The sequence below is a fragment of the Protopterus annectens genome, chromosome 9.part0 (assembly GCF_019279795.1).
Source record: "Protopterus annectens isolate FY-2018-M chromosome 9.part0, PAN1.0, whole genome shotgun sequence".
Lineage (NCBI taxonomy): Eukaryota > Metazoa > Chordata > Ceratodontiformes > Protopteridae > Protopterus > Protopterus annectens.
The window spans coordinates 1,433,330,411-1,433,352,341 of NC_056743.1; positions in this window are offsets into that span (position 1 = coordinate 1,433,330,411).

Genomic DNA, 21,931 nt, shown 5'->3' on the forward strand with positions numbered 1-21,931 from the left:
GTACTTGGCTTACTGCCCTTGTGGACCATTTTAAGCCTAGCCAATTAGCTCACATGAGAATCAAACCCTGCATCTTGTGTCTGTAAGGTTATCACCTTAACCATTATGCCAACCTCCCACCCCAAATGTATAACTATTGGAGATAGATAGGCGAGACAGACACACTGCTTCAAGGGAGTATATTTACACACACCCACAGCTGCCCTTTTTGAGATTAGAGCCCCTACCTATCTAGTACTTTATTCCATTATACTATGTACTTATCGCATGCATCACAGAGCTTATGTTATATCAGCTATTATGATTCCTAATAGTTTGGTATGGTGGACTAACTCAATTTCAGTGCCATTTGCAGAAAAGATTTTGAAAGATGCTTTGTTAGGAGTGTGAGTTTTGGGAGTAAAGAGGAGGAGTTTGTTCTGTTGGGGGTTGAGTAGGAGTTGTGCCTTTGTAAGACAGGTTTCAATGGAGATGATAGCTTGTTGAGTGATTTCTTGGAGGTGAATTAAGGCATTTGAAGAGCAAATGATTAGGTAGAGTCATCTGCATATTGAATCCAGGTGCCTTCACAAGAAGATGAATGTAGTTTATTGATAAAAATATTGAATAGTAGAGGGTCAAGGATGGATCCTTGTGGGACTCCTGTGGCAGTGGGAAGGTAGGCAGAAATAGATCCTTGCCATTTTACAGCTTGTTGTCTGTTGGCAAAGTAGCTAGAGAAGCACTGAATAGATGGAGATGCTAGACCTGGAGTGGAAAGTTGATTGAGGAGTTTACTCTTCGAGACTATGTCAAAGGCTTTTGATAGATCTAAAAATACTGGAGATACAAGTTTATTAGAGTTGTGAGCTTTACTGACAGTGTCTGTAAATGATAGTAATGTAGTAGAAGTGCTGTGGTCTGGCTGAAATCCATGTTTTGTATTGGTGAATAGCTTATTTTGTAAGAGATAGCGGAGAAATTCTTGATGAATACATCTTTCAAGGATTTTAGAGAGGGAGACAGGATGGTTATAGGACAGAAATTTGTAATGTCAGTGGAATTACCTCCTTTATGTATGGGGGTAATATGCACCATTTTCCGCAAGTTAAGGACACAGGATTCTGTTATTGATCTATTAATAAGAATGCTGATTGGATATGCTATTGGATCTGTAGCTAGATTTAAGTATTCTGGGGAAAGGTTGTGAGCTGAGGAGGAACAAGGTTTTAGTTTATGTAAAACAATTTTTATGAGAGTTATAGAAACTGGTTGAAAGGTAAAGTGAGTGGGGTTGTCTGCATGTGTATTGAAGAGGTTGCAGCTAGATGAGTCTTGTGAAGGGAATGTGGTAGGGTGTAAGGTATGGGAAGTTTGCTGTGTCAAAGGGTGTGTGTCTGGTGAGTTTGAGATTAATTTAGCTATGCATTCTATGAAGTATGTATTGAAATAGGCAGCTGTTTGAAGAGGGGGAATGTCTGTATGGACTGTGATTCTTTTTGTACCTGGGCTGATGAGAGAGGATATGGAGGTCCAGAATTTTTAGGATTGTTTTTATGGCTATCTTGTAGCTGAGTATATTACAACTTTTTATCTGTATTAACTTGTTTCTTGACTTGGTTTCTTAGTTGTCTGAATAGGTGCCAGTTTCTGTCATTTTTATTTTTTTGCCAGTTAATACATTCTTTGTCTCCATCTTTCATAATGAGTTTACATTGGTTGGTAAGCCATGGGGTATGTTTGTTTTCAATTCTTTTTGTACACTGTCAGGCTAAGGTGATAAGAATATTTAGAAATGCTGCATTGAAGTATTCAGCTGCATCATTTAAGGGGAGTGTTTTTAGGATGGACCAGTTAACTGCCTTCAGAGATTCAGTGAAAGACTCCTTGGAGAATTTTGAGAGATTACAGGTAGTTTTGAGCTTATGTTCCTCTGTTAGTTGTATAATACGTCTGTGGGTATAAGCTGTCAGATGAACACTTAGTGTATTAGGGAGGGTACCTGATGAGGAAAATTAGATGGGTTGGTAACCAGAATCCAATCCAGGATAGATTATTGGGAGTTATTTTTGCCATTTCTTGTTGTGTAATTATAAGTTGAGTGAATCTAATGAGTTTCATGCTGTTGATCACTGAATTTGTGAATAAAGGCTGCCAGTCAATGTTTACATCACAGAGGAAGATAATTTCATTTGTGATTGTATCTGTTATCCAGGATAGTTTGTTTTCAAGTATTGAAATGTTCTGGCCTGGGGGGGGGGGGTATATAGCATGGCAATACATATGCTTTTGGCTCTGTTATGTTTTAGGAATGAAATTAAAATTTCTGATTTTCCAAAAGCTGGGATTGTGCCTGTATAGGGAACTATGAGCATATTTGGAAAGATTGTAGCTATTCCACCTAGCTTTTTATGTTTTCTATCAAATTTAATAGTATTATAAAAATGGGGTAGTATTTCAGCATCTTTTATTTCGGGCTTCAGCCATGTCTCAGTTGTGGCTATGATGTCTGTGTTGTGTTGGGTCATCCACGCGTAAAAATCTGTGATTTTGTTGCATATGCTTCAAACATTTAGCATGACTATTTTTAAACTTTTAGGGTGTATTTTATGGTTTGGGGTTTGAGTGGGACCCGGGCTGGGATGGATGTCACCACACTGATGTATGGTAGACAAAGAAGGTTTGTTTATTATGGCATTTTTAGCAGAGATGAGTAGAAGCATTACCTTAACATTGGGACTGACATTTTTTAGTATTTTGTGGTTACAACAGTGGAATGGAGTTATGGGAAATAAGTTTGAAGTGATTTTTGAGTAGCTAGTGGGTAGATGGTTGATGGGTGAGGATGAAGTAATGGTTGAGGCGTGTTTATTTGTTACTGCTACTAGTGGTGATGTTAGGAATGACAGGAGGAGAATAAATAAGGTGATACAGGAAGGAAATACAATGGTTAGTTTCGTAAAAATCTTTCAGTATGGTTAGATAAGATAATGAGCAGCGATAATAGTGCGGAGGGAGCAGAGTGAGATTTGTGAAGAAATTTTGAACTTGCTTGTACTTCAGAGAAATAGATTCCAAACAGTAGAGGTTCCAGGACTGATCCCTGTGGAACATCACTGGTTACAGGTCTGCTGCTGGAGGTAGATTCCCCTATTTTTGACTATATGTGTTCTATCAGTGAGTCAGTTAGCGACCCCTCTAACAATATAAGGGTTGATACCTAGCTGGATGAGTTTGTAAATTTTGCCTGTGGGAGTTTGTCAATGATGCCTGATGGGGATAGTGTCAAAAGCCTTGGCTAAGTCTAGGTAGCCTGTATGTACAGATTTCTCCTCATCCAGGGCCTTGGTGACTATCTCGAAGATGTCTACCAGGTTTAACATGCATGATCTCCCTTTGACAAATCTAAATTGAGTTGGGTCAAGTGTTTGGAGATTACCTATATCTTTGTTGATAACGTCCATGATAATTTGCTCCATGGCCTTGCAGATAAGGCTAGTCAGGCTAATAGGTCCATAGTTCCCAGGGTCAGTGGAAGCACCACCTTTGTGCAAGGGAATAACAGTGGCTGTTTTCCATTCAGCTGGGATGAAGCCGGTGCTTAGACTGTGATTGAAAAGAGTACCCAATGGTGTTGCTAATTTTTGTTGGAGCCCATGTAGGACGCAGCCTGAGATGTTATCAGGTCTCATAGATGCTGTGTTTTTGGCCTTAGAGAGGGTGTTTATGACCTGCTCTTTAGCCGATACAAGGTGGGGGCAGGTGGTAGGGATGTCATGGGGTACGTGTGGTGGAGAAAGGATAGTGAAGTTTGCAGAGAACCTGTTGGCCAACAGGTTGGCTATGTCCACACGCTCATTATATGTAGTATCATTAACTACCAGTTCAGCAAAAATCTTGGCCTTTCCTTTTACTTTACGGATGTAACTAAAGAATGCCTTATGGCTGTCTTTAGTTGAGGAAGATAATTTGGATTCATAGTTTGCTTTGGAGGGCTTCACAAGAAGTCTTATTTGCTTGTTTAAACTGAGGAGGAAGTGTTTTGAGTTTAGGGCTCACTCACTCTGACAGCAATATCTTCCTCTTATTGTAAAGCTGGTTAATGGCAATTGTCCACCAGGAAGATTTGCTCTTCCTTGTGGAGCTTGTTTTGGTCCTATCAGGTACGGCTGAGTCAATGCAGTTATACAGGTGTTTGTATAAAGCACTGGTGTAGAACTCGGCATAGTTGCCATTTCCACCTGAGGGGGGAGGTGCAGAGAAGCTATTTATACCATCCCATAAGAGGTTATAATCTGCTTTGGGGAAGTTTTTTAGTTTAGTTTCTGCTGGGGGGGGGGGTCAGGTGTGATAGTTACTTCAAACAAGACTTTGTTGTCAGATCTCACCAGAGAAGACCTCACAGTGGGGTGCTACAATGGTCCCCCATATTGGTAAGCACCAGTGTGGGATGTCAACCAGCTGGTCCAGGGCACTGAGTTAATGAAATTGAGGAACCTTTGGGCAAGTGAGTTTGAGCACGAGTAATTTGCCCAGTCAATGGATGGGTAATTGAAGTCACCCAAAACCATGGTGTTCAGATGTATCTTGATAGACTCAAGTAGATACAAATAGGTAGAGTGGGTGTCCTGATTCATGAAGGGGGTCCTGTAGCTGGCAATGACTTGAACAGATGTACTACCAACAGTTAATTGCACCTGAAGTATCTCCAGGGAATCATATTTTTTAACCAATTTGAATGTGTATTTATTTTTAGTGAATATTGATACACCACCTCCTTTAGTTTAGTTTGTAGTCTGAAGTTGTGGAAGGAGGTGTAACCCTGTATTATTTGGGTGCTCTCCACAGCCTTGAACCAGGTCTCCATGACTGCACAAATGTCTGCGTCTTCCAAGGTGAGGACTGCTTGCAGTGAGTGCAGTTTCATGTTAAAGACTTCTAGCATTTAGCAGCATAACCTCGAGGCTGTTTTTAAATGGAGTTTTTACGTCGGGAATTTTGTCCTTGAGACACTGCCTAAAAAAGGCACTATGGAGGTTGGAAGAACCTTAGCCAGTACCTGAAATCCCATGGGTGACAGAAGAAGACCATCTCTGGGAAGGCATCGAGGTCTGTCAGTCATGTCATCCCAGGCTGACAGATACTGGATCCCTTTAGAATGACACCAGATTGGATAGAAAGTTAGGTATAAGATAGGAGGGTGAGTAGAGGAGGTGGAGTAAGTGAGGTATAAGTATATATGTAGTTGGGGCTGGGTGGGAATTTGGGATAGGGCAGGGGGGCAGAGTGAGTGCTGAATGGAGTGGGTTGGCCCACGGTGGAATATGTACCAGGAAAACTATCGGTAAGACAAATCCTGATAATTTTAAAGACAAGACATTAAGACAAGCTCGTAGATTGCTGTTAACATACACTTAAGTTAACTGTAAAAGGCAGTATTGCAGTGACTTTGGCTTGAAATAATGCTAAAGTAGCTGGAGAAACAAGTGAGATGAGGGGAGGACCAATCAGGTACTTCAATAGAATGCAGTTACTCCCCTTCACATATGGTTTACCACCAAAAACAAACAATCAGGGAGGTAGAATGTTTATGGATAGGAAGACAAAGTCTTTGAGCTCTAAATACTTGTCATGAGTCATATCATTTAATTTTATGGTTATGGGCTTTTATTGCCTTTCCAGGGATGTCTTACACTGTTAGAGTAAAATATACTAAAGTGTTAATTTAGCTTCACCCTCAGCAGTAAAAGGCTTGTGGGTGGTGGTGGGAGTGACTATCCAGCAGATTCAACACTATAATACAGAACACACTAATGCGTAAATGACGGAAAACAATAAAATTTAGTTTGAGTATTGGAAATTGCCTTACATAGATTAAATGAACATATTGTTTTTTTGTAACTTTTGCAACTAGATGTGAAATTCAGTACAAGTTGTAATTATGTTAACTTATCAGCAGCAGTTGTCAGGCTTATTGTGTGCTTGGTACACTGTGAGAGAGAGAAAGAGAGAGAGAGAGATTAAAACAACTGGGATTGTTTGATGGTTGAACTAGGTATATAAAGCAACAGAGTATAGACAAATAGAACTTTAAGTAGTGTTTGGCAAACATGAGCAAGGCACTACATTTCACAGCCATGCATTTCTGCTTTGTATCCTTTAAACAGAAGCCTAACAGGAGATATGTCTAGGTATGCAAGTTTGAGACTACTAAAAACAAAAATGGAGGTTTCCACAGTTTAAAAGGACATAAGAAAAATAAACTAACTAACAAGATATATGTGTTGGTATGCAAGTGTGTGATTACTGAAATGGAGGTTTACAGATTTTAGAAGAACAGGTAGAATGCCTATCTCAATTAGTTCTCACTCTTTGCTACACAACATACAGTCGGTAAATGTGATATTTAAGCACTTAAGAATAAGCAGCTTAAGCTTGTAACATAAAAGAAAAACTAGACAATGACCAAATTATTTTCATAAACAGAACTGTCTCATATTATTAACAATTGATTAGACTAGATAGTAATTGTGTTGTTCATAAAACATAACATTGGGTATTACAAGTGAAACCTTCAGTAGAAGCAAAGAGAAACATGCAAATATATATGCTAGAGAGTACCACCAGAAGGAAAAAAAAATAATTAACCAGATGGCAACACACTACAAACTTACTTGCTGTAACTGTACACAGTACATAAAGCAAACGTTAGATGGTTTCACTGAATCCTCCAGCAAAAAGGCAGTAAAAGCTTGCTAATATATTTGCTACACATTAACAGCAAGAAAGACAACACTTAACCAGAATTTAACACAGTAGGAAAAAATAGATGCTACTACTGAGTCCTAGAGCAAAAAGCCAGCAGAAACGTGTTGATATATTTACTACACATTAACTGCAGAAAGACAACACTTAGCCAAACTTTAACATAGTAGAAGCTTATTTGTAATTGTTTCTAGTAGAAGGTTGAACCAGAATGAAATAAACCATATCTGTTAAGAAATTCAAAATGCAATGTACCCTACTGTAGAGTGAAGCAGCTGGAGGGGGAGGGATACACCTGGGTCATGGGGTAAGAACTGATCTTGAATTTGGAGCCACAAAGGCAAAAGTAGTTGGAGAACAACTGAGATGAGGGGAGGACCAATCAAGTACTTTACATATCTTGGAAACCACCAGCTCCTTCAGAATTATATATATTTTGGGCACATTCCTCTTAACTTAAACCACAGTTTCTGAACTATATATTCACTAATCCCCAGTCTGTCATCATCTCATGGGCAGAGACCACGTTCTACACATATACTAAAATACTTCCATGCAATCTTCCTTCAGACTATAAATAAATAAACAAACATCAAATATACAAACATCAAACAAATAAATAAAAATAATAAACACAGTTATATTTTTGTCCAGAAAATCCAGAAAGTATACGTCAGGAAGACATTTTTAAAGATAAGTTACTTCTCTTGCACAAAGGCAAGCTTGGATTCAGGCAGGAAATACCATGAAAACTGTTTCAATCAGATTAATAGACCTTCAGAATGAGACAAGCACTTGAGGATGAGTATGGAATTTTATAACATTTCTAGAGACATTTACTGCCATAAACATGGCAGTGCAAGACATTTCTCGGTCTCTGGCTGGAACCAGTGATCAGAGCAATAATTCTATTTAAAAAGAATTAAGAAAAAAGAATTAAAAAAGAATTTGTTTTGAGGTATCATCTGTGAAAAATGACATCCATTATGCAGCATAAAAGACCATGTCTAAATATCAGATGATATGCTGTCATCAAATGCTATAGAAAATCAGCAGGCATACATTAAGAAACTAGAGTGTACCCAAAAAAGTTATTTTCCATCCACTGGTCATAACTGTGTTCAGCTTCTTTCTGATGTAAGAAAGGTAGTACGTATAACTACTATAAACACATATTGAAAAATATCTGACAAAGTTGTCATAGTGAGTAAAAGTGTTATCTTTTCAGTGCTGAAATGTATTTTTCTCTTTCAGGAAGGCACTTCCTGGTAAAGCTGTCACTAACCCCAAAGAAACAAACAGTACCAAATTTGCTCTGTCAGGGGCTTTGTATGTGTTAGGAGGGCAGAAAGAGCACACAGAAACAGAAGAAGAAGAAGAAGGGTACATATGGTATGCATCAGGGCAGGCTCTTCAACACTGTTCTACTGTTGTATTTGCCATATCAAAAAACAGTATTGAAAACCAGAGATGTCAGTATCTTCACTCTAACCCTGTTCCTCTGAATAACTGAACAAATATATTGACTTGTATATTTTATTGTTTTATTTTCAGAGAAATAATGTACATGCTACCAATTTATTTTTTATCCTGCATTACTAGTAGATGGTAAATATGGAACAAAGCCCTTTTGCCTATAGAAAAATATCTGTGGGATTTTCATCATGTTTATTTTATTGTTTTAGTCTAAAGTTATCTTCATTTTTTTATCATCTCATGAGCAGAAATCACTTCCTGCTTATACCAAAATACTTCACTTTCATTTCAGCAGCACTCAACTTTAGACATGGTCCACCTTCAAACTAATAAATATATAAATGAATGAATGAATGAATAAATAAATAAATACAGACCTATATTTTCCTCCCAAAATTCCACAATGTATATGTCAGCAAGAAACTGTATTAAAGAAAGTTAATTGTGTACAACAACAAGATTAATGTCAAACAAGACATACCATGATAATCTTTGTAATCAATACACAGTGACAGTTTGCGAGGCTCCATGATATTAAATTTAAGGAACATATACATGATATCTTTTCAGGCTGTGCATACAGGTATATCCAGAACTTATCCATTTTCTTTTTGCCATTAGATTACAAATTAAAATATGAATCTGTTCAGAGGTGTAAGCAGCACTTCTCTTCACAAAATGCTATGCAAAATGCAGTGCTGGCTGGAGCAACATGGCTGCAACATTTCCAGACAGATCTGTATGTAATATGTAATATAATACCCAAATATGTTTCACAGCAGTTTTACTATAAAATAATAGCTGCTTCTTGAGAGACAGCTTGATTTAATATATAACAAATACAGTTTTATATGAACAGTTTATGCTTATATCAAAACTTTACTCTAACAACTTCACATTCCATGAGAATGCAGTCTACATTTATGAAGCTGCATAAAAAGTAGCTTTATTTAATTTAACACAACTAACATATTGGCATTCTGCCTTCAGTGTTATAGATAAAAATATGAAATAAAATTGACATACCATGAATAAAAAGAAATGATATAATATAAAGCATACTCAGCAACACTGAAACACCTTACCAGATTACCGGATAGTTGAAAAATGTATATCTGGGCCATTATGTATGCATGTATGTGTGTGTGTGTGTGTGTGTGTGTGTGTGTGTGTGTGTGTGTGTGTGTGTGTGTGTGTGTGTGTGTGTGTGTGTGTGTGTGTGTGTGTGTATATCTATATATATGTTACAGGCACTAAAAAGAAACATCAGATATAGAGGAGATTCTTAGAGCTTTTAAAATACTATGAAGAATTCAATAAGACAGCTGGGGAAACTGATGAGAAACTGATATTTTTGACTGAAAATAGAAGATATAATTTACTCCAGGATCAGATTATTTTTAAAACTGATAACAATACTAGAAGTAAGAGAACAAATTACCAAATTAAAACAAAATAAAAATCAGGCTTAGCTGGCATAATATCAGATATATATTTTTTTCCTTGGGAGATAATACAGCTATTGAAAATTTTTCATATACAGAATACTAATTCTATACCACAATCTTGCAAATACTCACTAATCTGGTCAACACTTTAACAAGCAAAAACCCAAAATGTGCTTATCATGCAAATCTATTTCAATACTTAAAACATATATTATAAAATATGCATGTTTATTATATCAAATGGATTAAAACATACTTCTTTGTTTACTAGATGATCAGACTGGGTTCATAATAAATCATCAAACACTAGATAATATAAAGGAATTATAACATTAATAGATTACGTTAATAGTATTGATCACAAACTGCCAGTCAGCAGTTTAGAATTAGAAAAAAGTGTTTAATTCTGTAAATTAGATTTAGCTTTTTAAAACATTAAAAGCTTAAAGTTTTCTTGATGCATTTGTAGAATTGATAAGATAATAATCCATAACTACCCAACTTTATATGAAAAATAGGGAGTTTTATATCTCAGTCATTAAGTATCAAAAAGGGTAAAAAAAAGGTTCTCCTCTATTCCCATTGTTATTTGCCATGGCCATCACTGTTTCAAGGCTAGGCACTGGTGGGATTTAGTAGATTGGTTAGTGGCAAATTTAGCTGTCTTGTTATAGCATTATTCAATTTTTATTAGCAGAGATTGCTGAAGGTTAGTGTGGATGGGTGCAGTGTATAGTAGAGAAGGCAGGAGATATGCCAAGGGATTTTGACTCTGTTAGTTAAAAAGTGTTTGCTACACATGCAAGTCCAGTTTTTCTGTATTTTGTATATTATATATAATATACATTTAATTTATAGTTCAGTATAGGTCATTAGTGCAAAATAAATGTGACAGTTCTATGGTATCCAAACACACACACATATGTATATATATATATATATATATATATATATATATATATATATAGTGTGTGTGTGTGTGTGTGTGTGCGTGTATGTGAAAAATACATATAAAGACCTCTATCCATTCACCAAAAAAATAAAAAATAAAATGCTTTGGATATCAAATATTTATATGAATGGTTTTATTGTAAACCCAACTAACTTCAATTACATAAATAACAATCCAAAACATTTAGAAATTTCATATACAGGTTTCCCCCTTTAAAATGGACCTCTTACATTTTTCTGTTGCTTTCATACCAGGTTTCATAGATGTCTTTAACAGTTTAAAACATAGTGATATTTTATATTAATTTACGTTTGAGAGGTTGTGGAGTTTTCTTCACAGACGCAGTAATGTGTAATTTGAATTAGACTCCAATGGCTGCATACTGGTACAAATCATTAAATATTTTATACCATTGAAAGTTTATGTAGTTATATAAAAGGTAAAATAATCTCACCCTTCATTACTGGAACATGTTATTTTAAGTATATAAAGAAGTGGAGATTTAAAAGATTTTATAACTTGGCATTATGGACCGCCTCAAATGAAATGAATCTTGTATGAAATATGTACATCAAACATATTTTCCTATTCTTACTGAAACTGACACATATTTAATTTTAATATCCTCTAAAATGACAACATCATCATTTTGGAAAAAAAATCTCTCATGGAAATTTTTACACAGGGATTTCATTACACTATATGGCATTACTAAGATGCATAAAGTACAATATTCCAGATGCTGGAGGTTCAGTAATTCAGGAAAGCAAATTGCCAACATGCATTATATGACTATGATATTTTAAAAAAAGTTTTTCAAAAGTTCAGATATTTGAAAATCCTTATGGCCTGATAATTGTAATTTGTTCAAACAATTGACACTATTTAATACCACAAACCCTAGATTCATACAAAAACGCAATATCCATCAAAAAATTGAAAGAAAAATATAATTTCTCTCTTTCTAGAATTCTTGAATATAGTCACGTTTGTATGAAGTGTTCACTATCAAGTTAATATCTAAATCATCTACTTTGAATTTTAAATACTGGATAAAATTACAGACTTTATTAAAGAAAGAAAAATGTTAAGAAACAGATACAGTTTAGAGAGTATATGCTGCACTACATATACTTAAAATAATATTTTATGATAAAGAACATTTCATGCGTGTGCTAGCCAATCTCTGAGCCCAACGGTAATTTCTCAGCTGAAATAGAGCCCTGCAACATTACAAAAACAACCCGCTCTACAGGAAATGGACCCTTCAACTGTTTAGTAATTAACCAACTTGCTGAGCCCAACAGTAATTTCTCAGCTGAAAAATAGAGCCCTGCAACACTCCAAAAATAAGCCACTCTACCAGAAATGGACCCTTCAACTGTTTAGTAATTAACCAGCTCGCTGAGCCCAACAGTAATTTCTCAGCTGAAGTAAAGCCCTGCAACACTCCAAAAACAACCCGCTCTACCAGAAATGGACCCTTCAACTATTTAGTAATTAACCAGCTCGCTGAGCCCAACAGTAATTTCTCAGCTGAAACAGAGCCCTGCAACACTCCAAAAACAACCCGCTCTACCAGAAACAGACCCTTCAACTGTTTAGTAATTAACCAGCATGCATGTTTCTCTTAGAATAATAGAGAGAATTAACTGCCTAATTACCTTTAATACTTGGTAATTTTCTAAACAATTTGGCTTGCACACTGTTCTGACTGTAAGCTCCCTGGCATAGCAAGTAAAAATTAAGCCACTTAGAATAGGATCCGCCTTCACACTATACTTAGTTTAACCCCAGAAGTTGGTATCGGAAGCATATACCCTGCAAAACTAATAGAAATAAGAAAAAAATATAATATACCAACTGAAACAGGCTGTTAGTAAGGTAACATAGTAGGAAGCCTGCAGTGTTTGCTTGTGAATAGCCCTGCTCCATTCACTCTCACTACGCTCAGGCTCACTCCGCTCCCCTACCCTGCCCCAAACCTCACCTGCCCCCCCACTACCTCTAAATATATATCTAACTAACCACTCCCACTACTCCTTCAACCAATCCCCAAGCTTATCTACTCTCTCTCTCTCTCTTAAACTTCAACTTCCTATCTTCTTAACATTTTCTACCCACTGATCTCTTATCCTACCTTGGATATGTATCCCACTTCTAGATCAGCCCACCCCATATGCAGTCAAATACTTTTTTTCACTCCTCCTCATCCTACTATGTGTATGCTATCAAACTGCCTATGAAAACCTACACCTCCTCAGCTATGACTACCCAAAAGCCCGGACCACAACTATCCTACCAAGTTGCACGTTCCCTAGTAATTTAAACCACAAAAATTCAATATACCAGAAGCCTTTTTTCAGTCACACAAATAAAGCCAAAGATGTACCTATCTCTGCCAAAATTAGATGCTATCTTTACTTAGTTCTTAAACTAATCAAACTAATAACAAGTATCCAGGCAAATAAACTTAAGTATAAAGACATTTACCCCAACCCGAGCCCACAAATTAATGCCTGCAAAACCAACAATCCTCCCATCCCCACCCACCTTCAGCAAAGATCCTTATCAAATCTCTTGGCAATTCATCTGAACATTAGAATCATTATAAACAAACTACAAGAATTACATGCTCTCATAGCAACATATAACCCAGACATTCTTGGTCTTTCAGAAACCTGGCTAAAACCTACCATAGCTGACAATGAAATTCTCCCTCCAGGCTACAACATTCTAAGATTGGATCAGATAGGGAAAAAGGGTGGAGGTGTAGCACTTATATACAAAAACACCCTTGAAATGACCAAAGTAGTCCATGACTCTCCCCAACACAAAAATGTAGAGATCTTAATTGCCAAAATAAAAATCAATAACAGGAAACACATCAATATTGTCTGTGGATACATTTCCTCAGGTAATAACATAGATATCTTAGAAGCCTTCCCCAATGGACTATCTAACTCTAATCCCCCAACAAAAACTATTATTCTAGGGCATTTCAACATAGATTGGAACCTGTTTTCCTCACAATCCCCATCCATCCACAGTAACTTATATGGGTTCTCCCAACTAAGTAAATCACCCATTAGACGAAATAAAAATATGAACAAAGGAAGTGTCCTAGACTGGATAGTTACTAACCAACGACCTCATAACTACATTTCCAGAACCCTCCTAGATGATTTAAGTCATTACCTCCCCATCTTTATCATAACAAACAAAAATAATAAAATCCATCAGCCCATTTATCAGACAATCAGGAATAAAAAGAATTTCAATCCATACAGCTTCCAATCTGATCTAAATCATTGTAATTGGTCTATACTCCACCCATTGCCTATAGATGAAGCTGTGAACCACTTTAATTCCACCTTTCTCTCCATCCTAGACTCACATGCACCCCCACATACTTCCACAGTCAAACCTAAGTCAGCACCTTTGCTTACCAAAATACCAAAATTAAAATTTCAGAAAGAAACTCAGCCCGGTCCAAATGGAGAACCACCAAATCTGTTACAGATCAGGTCAACTTCAGGCAACTTAGGAATGACACAAAAAGATCCATCCTAAAAGACAAAAGAGACTACTTCTACTAACCAAACATCAAAATCATCCACAAAAGTTTTGGGCAGTTATAAATAAAATATTAAGACCTGGCAAAGTTACCACTCCCACTCCCTCCACTCCGGCAGGAACTAACATTAATAATCTACCAGATACTTTCAATAGATACTTTACGGGCACCATACTCACTCTTGCTAAACAGCAAACAGACACCTCTACTGAAGCCAAACGTTACCAATGACAACACTACCTTTAGTCTACAACCTGTCCCCACAAGTTACATTAGAAAACTATTGTCTAAACTTAAACCAACTACCCTGGCTGCTGGCTGGCTCCCAGCAGAATACTTATATCTGGCAACTGATGTCATTCCCATCCCAATCTCAATCCTAATAAATAGGACAATTGCAGAAGCCACCATCCCCAGCATCTGGAAGGTATCACATATCATACCTCTCCATAAAGGTGGAAACTCTCTGGAGTTTTCCAATTATAGGGTCATAGCCATCCTCTCACCTTTAGCCAAAATCATGGAAAAGTGTATTCATAGCCAACTTATGCACTATCTAATCCAAAACAAACTTCTTACAAACTCACAATATGGCTTTAGACCCTTTCATACCACCACAACAGCATTGCTATTATTCACAGACTCCATCAACCGGAATAGGAATAATGGTAAAATCTCATCAGCACTCTTTTTAGACCTTCTAAAGCTTTCAATATGGTTAGTCATAACAAGCTAATACTCTCACTTTGTAAACTTTCCCTACACAACCAAACCATCAACTGGTTTCAACATTACCAACAAGGTAGAAATCAAGCAGTGATCTGGCAAAATAGTCTATCCAGCCTTCTACCTGTATCATTAGGAGTTCCACAAGGGTCCATATTAGGTCGTCTAATATTCTCAGTCTTTGTTAATGATCTGCAGACAGTCACCCCTGAAGCTACCTGTATACAATATGCAGACGATTCTACTTTAGTCTGATCAGCCAAATCCCTTCCAGAACTCCAAACCCAGAAAACATTTAGCTTAGTAGAAAACTGGTTTTCCAGCAGACATCTTCCACTAAATGCCAATAAAACCAAGCTTCTGCTCTTTTCCCCAACCCTTCGCTCCTCTCAGGTCATTTTCAGTATCACATCCAACAACAGTACCATTATAGCCCCTGTTAACCACACCAAACTACTTGGAGTAGTAATTGGCAACAATCTGAAATTTGACCTACATGTTAACCAAACAATCAAAAATACCAATAAAAAACTGAGCTCACTGTACAGAAACAAAGTCTACTTAACCCCTTTGGCCAGAACCAACACAGCACGTACCCACCTACTCTCCTCTCTTCTATATGCCTCACCCATTCTCACTAACCTCTCAAAAAATGAGCTAAATAAATTAACCATCTGCTACAACCATATTGCTAGATTCGCTGTAAGATCTACCCATCGCACACATCACTGTCAAAATCTAAAAGCACTAAACTGGCTCAAGTTCCCCAATCTACTTCTCTACAATCAGCTTACTATATCCCACACAATGCTTTACCAACCAGACAGAGTCCCAGGAATACAACCCTTAATTATCCCTCAAACCAATACCAGACCACAGAGATCTAATGACAAATTAATGTTAAAGATCTCTAAATCCTGTAATCAAGCTGGTGATTTAGTATCCCCTAACTACATAGCAAAAACTTGGAACTTACTCCCTCCTGCCATAACACTTGGACCCTCTCTAACAAAGTTTAAAATTGCAGTAAAAAATTATCTCACCAACCACTGTATATTTATTTTTATTTTATTTATTTGCAGTTTATTAACCGGGAAAGTCCATTGGGCCAAAATGAGCCCATTTTCAATGGAGGCCCGGAGAGAAGATCTCCATATACAATTATTACAAAGCTAATATCAGCAAAGTTAAGTACAGTACAGTTTTCAAAAGTACTAAAAACACAGTAATATAGAAGACAGAAAAATAACATTTGAACAAGGTGTTGTAACAAAGCAGTGAATGAAATTAAAACAAGTATTTTGTAGTACATAAGTATAATTTGGAGTGCAGGCACTTATACACTCAGTTTCCTGAGGTGAGAGGTAGGAAGAATTAGCAAGAGAGTAGCACATTGAAAGGTGAATAGGCTGAATTATGAGAAAAGAAAAAAGGGAGGGAGAGTGAAAATGAAATGAAGGGAGTCACTAGGTTGAGTTTTGAAAAAGGAGAGAAAAAAAAGGATGGAGGAGCAGAAATGATATAGAGGGAGTCAGGTGGGGTGAAAGCATGAACATTCCCACTGAGAAGACAGATGGGAAGGGATATGTACCTGCACTAGCCCAGGTTAATCTCCCTCAGCTCACTTGCTAAGTGCCTCCCATTTTTTTTCTCATCATTGCTACTGGCACTTCTACCCAGATAGCATACTGCATTCTAATCCTTTCTACCAAAGTTACGTAAACAATTTTTTTCTATTAATTTCTCCTGGAATTATATACACGCATTGTTATCTGAACTGTTGATATTACACTTTTAATTTTATTTTGTATTTGTTAAATATAATTTGTGCTTCTGGAGCTTTTCTCCCCTGGCCTCCACCGAAAATGGATATGTATCCAGTTGGACTTTCCCAGTTAGCAAATGTAAAATAAATAAAATAAATAAATTATAATTATTAATGAATTCAAACTCACATTGTAAATTAAAACACACATTGTAAATAACTGGTTTAGTCATTAGAATTCTGTTATTGTTTTATTTGATTATATTTATGATGTAATCATACAATAATACCTTTTTATAAAAGCAAAAAAACCTTACAAGCTGGCCAAGAGTTATGTTCATAAATAAATTAATGTTACATACTAAACATGTCCTTACTAGTAATACATTACACTGTACTAAAAACGTCATATACATCTCATTACTGTGTACCATGGCCCTAAGTATTGTAAATGCAAAAGTAAAACATGCTTTTTTTTCTTTTACAGTGTATGACACATCCAAATATAAATCTGGGTACTTGCAGTGAAACATAAAAAATGATTTTAACAAACACATCTTGTTCATGTACTTCCAATAAAAAACAGTGCTACTGCACTAATCATAGAAGCAGTTTAAATACATCTGAAATGTTCCGGTATTCAAACTGCAACTTTTATTTTAACTTGCTATATATCCTACTTATTCCATGGAACTGGTGGCATATTCAACTACAAAGCCATAACACTGTTTATGTTTAAGGACTTAAAAAGGATAACTGGTGGCATGCATGGTTGTAACATCCTTATAGGGACATATACAACATCCTTTACAGTGCAGATCAGTCAGTGATGTAATCTCTCAAAAAAAAAATTGAGTAAACCAAATCGTTCATTGCACCTGCAGAATTTTAAAAAGAAAGTGTAACCAGCCTAGAAACCATATTTCTGTGGACCAAGTCACTAAATACTGTATTCCAGTGTTTTTAATAATCTTAGCTGTGTTTTCAATGAAGTGGGCATACTTTGAAACAAATAAGCATTTTGTAAATCAAAGCTCTTTCTCTGAAAACATGTCTGAAATTCACAACTCTCTTCTTTGTCAACTCACATTTCTAACCATTTTATTTAAAGAAGTGGTAAGAACTATTTCAGTATAATTCCTGGCACTTAATCTGTTCAGCATATCCATAACTATTTGTGAGAACCCAGTGTCTTCAGAAGAGATCTAGTATTGTTGAAGAACACCCAATAAGGTAAAGAATTTAGATTATGGGTCATATGACTGAATACCAGGAAACAAAAGACAAATCCAATAAAACATGTTGTGAACTGGGAAAAAAAAGGGAAAAAAAAAAAAAAAACGGCACCAAGGGGTATCAAATTCCTTTATTCCATAAAGATTAAGCGCTTTTGTCCCCTTATAACCATAGACTTCATCAGAATCTGATTTAAAAGTTAAAACAGTCAGTTCAAATTCCCCACTCATAGTCACATGATGATAAATACCCAATTAATAGTGCAGGTAACAGCAACATGTGTTCAAAACCCAGTCCATATAAAAAAACATTTCACTCTTAAAGTAAAATATACTGAATAGTCATGACCATAAGATATGATAAAATCATTAAAACACTGACATTTTTTCAAAGAATGTATATATATATATATATATATATATATATATATACACACACACACACACACACACACACACACACACACACACACACACAATCTGTAAATATTCAAATACAACCAATCACACATTATAAGACAGGAGCTTTAAAACACTAGCGATAGATATAGTCTTATTAAGTCCAAGGGGGTACCAGGGCATTTAATCTGATTTGCCAACTAAGCTCCTTAGCCTCTATCAGATCTTCCCATGGCCACCCTTTTGGATTCTTAATAACTATATTGAGACCAAAATATGGAAATGGTGGGTTGGAAACTTTAAAACATGTTTGAATAAAGCATTTTGTTCTTTTCTGTTCTAAATATTTAACCCATATTCATAAATTCAGTCCCTCAAGGTTCTCTCTGTTTTCCCAATGTAAAATCCTTTGCAGTGTTGGTAAAGTGTGAGATAGATCACACCAGCTGAATTGCATGTACAGTGGAATGAAGACCTAATCCTAATGTTGTTAATAACTACCTCATCTTTTTCTAAAAGCCATTTACACTGGGAACAGACCCCACATTTAAAAGTACCTAACTTCTTAAAAAGGTCATATTATCTAATTCAATTGATTTGAAAAATTGTTTCAGACATTTCCCTTTTCTGTAAACTATATGGGGAACCTCCCCTAAAGTTTTCCTGACTTTATCAAAACAAGAAAAAATCCTCTAATTCCTTTTGAATGTACCTGAAATGTTGAGTAAATCTGTGGTAAAAGTAATAATAAAGGAACTAGGATCGTCTTTAATTTTAGGTCTTTTTAGAGGATCTAGTCCTCCTTCACTCCTGAGAAGTGGTCTAAAAACACCACTTCTCCTTTTGTGATAGACCTTGTCATGAATTTCTAAAAATAAGTTCTCATGATACCCTCAAGCCAAAAACATGTCAGCCAGTTTTTTTTCCCTCAATTGCAAATAAATTGTCCACCAATACCATTCTAGCGAGTCGTATGTATTGACCCTTTACAATTCCTTTCTTTTGGAATTCAGGGTGACAGCTAGAATAGTGCAGCAAACTATTTGAATATGTGGGCTTTCTAAAGATATTACTAATTAAGTATCATGTTAGCAAGATCCTTACTAATTTCCACATCAAGAAAGCTAATTTAATTTCAGCTAAAGGAGTAAGTAAACATTACAAATGTGGTAGTAGAGTTTAGATAGCTGATAAAAGGCTCAATTCCATCCTCTAACCCATTCCAAGCAATAAAAATGTTGTCCACATATCAGATGTACATCTTCCATGGGGGAGGGTTGATTTTGTTGAATATAACCTTCTTCTTCCATTGTAGCATTACAATATTGGTGAAAATAGGGGTACATGAGGCTCCCATTGCCACTCCTTTCTTTTGCAGGAAATATTGATCATCAAGGAGCATAAAATTGTTCTTAAGAACTGTTTCCATGCAGATGTGTAAAACATTAATATCACTGATGTGATGATGTGAGGTATTGTCAGCTATGCCAGGAGAATTAAGGCAGTGGATGTGTAACATATGCCAGCATAGCTAGCTGCAGTTTTGTAAAGAATTATAACTCATTTGTAGATCAAGCTGATTTGTACAGATGCTTGTGTTGAAAAATGTATTTGTAAAGCTGCATTTGTAATGGGCATAGGGTGAGGGGGGTGCTTTAGATTTTATTTGTGATGAGTGGGAGGGTGAGTGTGAATCCCACAAGGAGTGTGTTATGGCATATGTTCTAAACCTCAGGACAAGACTTAGGGAGCTCATTGGCTTGGCCTAGGAGAACCTGTCAGGAACCCAGCAGTAGAAAAAGGTCTGGTATGATAGGAATGCTCAAGCCTGAAAGTATGCTGTAGGACAGCAGGTTATGGTGCTCATTCCTGTCAGACACAATAAGCTGCAGACAGCTTGGAAAGGACCCTTAAAAGTGGTATGGATGTTCAGTGATGTTAACCACATGGTAGAATTGCTAGGTAGGAGACAGGGGCACAAACTGTACCATGTTAACATGATGAAGCCATACCATGATAGGGAGGCTCTTCTGCTGAGTATTTACAGTGGGTGGCAGGAGGAGTCAGAGGGAGATCATGGCTACATCGAGCCAGCCAGCAAAATGCCAAGTTATTAAGGTGGAGCCTAGGGTTGCAGGCATATGACATGACAGTGTAGCACCGTTGTGGGGTCAGAAATGCCAGTTCAGATGGGTTCTCAAGACAGGGCATGGGTTAATGTGTCCTCAGACAGGCTTATTCCTGTCAAGCAACATTTCTCAAGGGTCACTTGAAAAACTAACTTGAGTCTTCAAAGGGGAGAGAGATATGATGATATGAGGTATTGCCAGCTATGCCAGGAGAAGTAGGGAAGTGGATGTGTAACATATGCCAGAATAGCTAGGTGGAGTTTTGTAAAGAATTATATGTTATTTGTATATCAAACCTACTTGTACAGATGCTTGTGATGAACAATGTATTTGTAAAGCTGCTTGTGTTAAAAATGTACCAACAGTGGGTCCTGCTGGATAGAAAAGAAATACACTTGTATATCATGCTGTATTATAACTGTTGAAATGAATATATTGTAACAGATGATACTGGAAGAGAAGAGGTTAATCTTAGTCTAGCTAATTTTGAAAAATAGCTTGAAATTAAATTACTTGGTTTAGGCCATAAAGATTGTATTTTACAGTTCTGACTGTAGCTAGAGACGAAATGTATGTGAGAATCCTAGCTTAGTAACTCTGTAGGAAGAATGGAAGTGTTAAATTGTTTTACAGCTTCCAGATGCTGCAACACATCTTAGCAAAGCTCTATGTGTTTGTATTATGACACATATCTGCTAGATTCTGGTTCAGTTTCTAATAAAGGGGGTAGTGTTGGAACCAGAGTCAGATGACCAGATGTGATGTCATTCTATAGCCAGCACTGAAATGATATTTAGATATTAGTGACAGATGTCGCTCAAATCTCAGCAGTCTGTTTGTGAAACCTGACAAAGAAGGACCACTCACTCACATCATATTGCCTTGCTCTAGTAAGTGAACTAGGGGACAGTAATTCTTTACATCAGTCAGGAAAATATAGTGAGATTAGTTAAGTATTATTTTTCTGTATCTGTGTGAATCTTTCCATTAATGTTATTTTTAATATTTCCTGTGATTGAAATGCTGGTGTTTTTTGTAAATAAATATTCAGTATTTTCATGTTTTTTTATTACTTATTATTAAATATATTTAAACTTTTCATTGTGGTTGGTCTTTTAGGGAATATTTTAACCTTTGAGAGTACTTATATTTATTTGGTGACACTGTGGCCACCCCTGAAAGCCTTGCATTTGGTGAAATACTACCATTTGTATAAGTATTAATTTTACTAACTATAATTGGATACTCTGGTAAGAGCCTTAGAGTAGCTGGCTTTGGTGTGTTCTGGTGGCAGAATCTACTTTCTAGTCTGGGCAGAGGGGGCATGGCTGGTAAATCTATGCCAGCCTTTCCCAGGTGAGTGTGTGTGTGTGTGTGTGTGTGTGTGTGTGTGTGTGTGTGTGTGTGTGTGTGAAATCTCAAAGAGTGTGTGTATCAGCTACTTGGAGCAAGGACACAGAGCACTGGTTTCACAGTGAGG